Source organism: Carassius auratus, unplaced genomic scaffold, assembly GCF_003368295.1.
Source record: "Carassius auratus strain Wakin unplaced genomic scaffold, ASM336829v1 scaf_tig00029285, whole genome shotgun sequence".
In the NCBI taxonomy this organism is placed as follows: Eukaryota; Metazoa; Chordata; class Actinopteri; order Cypriniformes; family Cyprinidae; genus Carassius; species Carassius auratus.
This window is the reverse complement of record NW_020525757.1, coordinates 328870-332896: the sequence shown is the minus strand read 5'-3', so window position 1 is coordinate 332896 and position 4027 is coordinate 328870. Positions and strand designations below refer to the sequence as shown.

Below are 4027 nucleotides of genomic sequence, written 5' to 3'. Positions count from 1 at the left end.
ACAGTCTAATGTATTGATTAGAGAAATACAGTTACTGTATATACACATTTCAACAGAGAAATCATGTAACATTATTATTTTAATATTTTTCTCTTTAAAACTCACACTCAAAGGAAGCACTTGAGCTGTAATATTCTCGATCTGCTCAAGAAGGTTTTGTAAACATCCTCCAGAGGTCTGACTCTGAAAACACACAACTGAGCTTTATACAGTAAATAAACCCCACTCTGTGAGCTAACAAAAATTAGCTTGTGCACAAATCAGCTATAGGTAGAGAAACAAACTCATATGTTAAATATCTGCCAATGCACATCATATTACACTGCTCTTTACACTATTATTGATAGAAGCTTTAGGAACTTACAGTGCATCCTTCTTGCAGTGTTATATTTATTACTGCAATGACAGAATAAAGACAGATAATAAAGCAAAACAGCAAAAAAAAAAAATGTGAATTATTTTTTTTTAAATAAAACAAGGGTCATAAATAACCAATGCATCTGAGTGTGGGGAACAAACTGAAACTGTATGTGAAACTAAATTCTAAAAGTGACTAATATGTCAAACAATCTTTTTAAAAGTCAACCACACAGAAACTGAGAAAACATAATTCCTCCTAATATCCACAAATGTTTTTATTTGTCATCAATGCTATTAATGCTGCTAACATCTGAAAGTGTGGATGAATAGTAAACTAAATTTCTCTTTTATCCCTCATCTTTATCTAGAGACACAAACACCGATCTATATTATAGTTCTACAGATCCACAAACATTCAGTCAAAACTCAGAAAACAGAGGAATCAATAAATCCGACTAGTTTACCAGCTGAGCTCGTCTCTGGTGCGACTGTAGTAATGCTGCTGATGTTAGGAGGGACTGAAACAATATTGATTGATGAATACCAGTGAACAAAGACACAAATAAAACAAAGAGCTTGAGTGAATATAATTACCTGCACAGTATGCAAAATGACAGCCATATGGACGAACCAACTCATAGACATAATAATTGTCTGGGCAGGCTTTGACTCTAATGTAATGCGTATGAAAGCAGCAGTAGCTCCAGGTAGTGCAGACTTGCATAGAGACGATTCCATCCCCAACTGTTGGGTATCTACCATTAATCCACATTGGGAGATTTGTGCCACAGCTGTAGGTGTCAACACATGTGTCTGGGATATGAGTGCTAATGTTGTTAATGAAGAACCGATACCAGCCGCTCCAGGTGACATCCTGGTCACAATATATGACAGAAGCATATCGATTACTGCTAACTCTCCAAGGATCGTCCAGCACACTGTAGCTGTAGCAGGGGTCAGAGACCTCAGCTGAAATGAAAATAATGACCTCTTTTTATTTAGCATTGACATAACTAATCTTGAGTTATAGCCTATAGTTCATGAACATTACTAGCAGCCCTTCACATACAGTATCCTTCAGAAATACACACAGTATTAGTATGCAATTTATATTATCAGATCTTCACATTTACAGTTACATACCAGCTGTGACTGACACTTGTGTGACAGTCATACAGGACAAGATGTCTGGGAAAAATATAATGAATACAAATTAATGCATGTTTCATAGCAGACAACAGACCAAACACATAAAACTAAAACAACATAAAAACTGCCATATCAGGCTTTTACTTAAAGGGACAGATTGAATTTTACTTTAGCCATTTTCCTGAAATTATGACATGTGTCAGTGTCCAAATATATATTCCCAACTCTATATCACACAAGTCTGGATGATTAGAAACTGAAGCTATCACAATATTTCAACATCACAACTTGAGAATATTTCGGAGCTTTATAGCTTTGGTTTTCAACTACAGCGGTTATATAGAAAAGAATGATCAAGATATTCTTCCATGAAAGAAAAAAAAATCAACTCTTGGCTGTTTATCACATTAATAGCAGCAATACATTATTAAAGACTGCCTGTGGTGAACAGTAAATGAAGTCAGGGATAGAGTTACATTCAGCCATTAAGGCAAGAAGAAGAAAAAACTCAAAAACTCATATTTTTCATATATTTTAACCGAATCAGAGCAATCAGAGTAGGAGTCCACTAGCTGTCAGTGAATGAATTGACTGCTGTCTGTTCACTAATGGAGGAAGATGAAAAAGAGATGACCAGAATAATATGTTAAGTCAAACATTAAACTTAATTAGTATAAGTTATAAGTTAAATATATAAGATCCCAAACAAGATCAACATACAGAAGTACATACAGAAGGCTGATCAAGACACGTGAAGTTGTACATACATTTTTAACAAAAAAAGCAACTAGCGAAACTCATGGTTTATACTTACACAGCATCACAGAGATCGGCACTCTTAAAAAACCTGTAAAAAGAAATACAATCCTACATGCATCATGTGACCACAGTTTTTCTTATAAATGTTTCAGGTCAGTGTAAAGCAACCTTCACATACTAATCATGACAATCAATCAGTCGATACTAACATGCATACATACACACACACTCACCTGTGTGAAAGAAAGCCATTGCCTGTTTGACAGTCAGTGTATTTATCTAGTGTATCATCTGTTCAGACGGGGAAACAAAAACAACAAACAGCTTTGCAGTTGATTTCAGGTTGTGTGTGTGTGTGTGTGTGTGTGTGTGTGTGTGTGTGTGTGTGTGTGTGTGTGTGTGTGTGTGTGTGGAGCATTTCCACTGCATTTATTAATTTAAATTATAGAAATCATTTATAATTGCAGAGAGTATGAATCATTTATTGGCGGAGCATGAAGAAATAAAGGATGACGTGATTTAGAAAACACATTTCAAGTAAAGCATGTTAATCAGGTTACTTTTTTAAGTGCCTAGTAAAGTAACACATTATATTTAAATGTACAATGTTCCTTTTTCAAATGAGTAACGCAAGTTACACTGGTATTTCTCCTGTCCCACTATGGAAAGAAATCGGCAGATGCAACTCTTTCAGCCTGAGGCTTATTAATTTATTAATTTCACTTTTGGTGTGAAAGAAAAAACACACACACACACACGCAGCCCAGGTGAACAAAGATAACACAAAACTAATATAATGCATCATCTTCCATTAAAAAAGTAACTACATAGCTGAATAAGTTACTTTTTTTATGGGATCAATGCAATATTATGATACATTTAAAAGTAACTTTCCACAACACTGAATATTACAGGTGAGTGACAGAAGTGATCATATATGAATCATCTTAGAATAAAAATGTAAATGTCAAAGGGCCTACAGTAAGATCCCAAACCACACAACTGTAACTACACACAAATCACAGTCCATGAACACATATCAGCACATGCTGCAGTGTCTGAATCACATCATAACCATGAAGATCTCACCTGATGGGAGCTGATATACAGTGATCCTCATCTGACACAAAAGTGTTCAAATATCTGTTTTGAAATGCTTATAGAGAGGTTATCAGCTCATCCTTCTGAAAAGGAAATATGAGCCAGAGTCCACTGTTTCCTTCTCAAATTCAAATACAAATAAATGCAGTTCCTTGTCAGTGAATTTACATATACTATTTTTGCTTTCTAGCAGGAATATTATACTTAAATATTTAATAGTATCCCCTTCATGTAATCATAAGTCATTCTTATCAGGTTTGGTCATTTTTAAGCCGAGGACTCCAGCTGCTGAATACTGATCATTAATTTAGTGTTTTGTTTTTTCCTCAGCTCTACATGACCTGTCATTACTAATCCCAGCATTGACTTCTTCTTCATTGATAAGATGGACATTTTAAGTCTCATCCATGTTCTTACCTTGATTACAACAGAATAGTAGATGCAATAAAGGCAAAGGCAACATAAGCTAGAGACAGTAATGTAATCATATATATAAGTATCTTTATATTAGTTCATGCTAAATAACATCTAAACTTTCACAAAACAATTCTCAACCATCCAAGCAGACTCTAGTCTGGTCACACACGAGACGATATTAAAATCCTAACCAAATTTAAAACTGGGAGACGACAGACATAAAGACCGTTTTAACCTATTT

At 34.8% G+C, this 4027-nt stretch overlaps 1 long non-coding RNA gene across 1 annotated transcript; it reads right to left on the bottom strand.

Moving 5' to 3' along the window:
• Positions 1-2317: 2317 nt before the first annotated feature.
• LOC113079818 (uncharacterized) lies at positions 2318-3435 on the bottom strand. Its single transcript, XR_003281760.1, has 3 exons — positions 3358-3435; positions 2502-2559; positions 2318-2356 (listed from the first exon to the last, which is right to left on the bottom strand). It is a non-coding gene; the product is annotated as an uncharacterized LOC113079818 (long non-coding RNA).
• Positions 3436-4027: the final 592 nt, after the last annotated feature.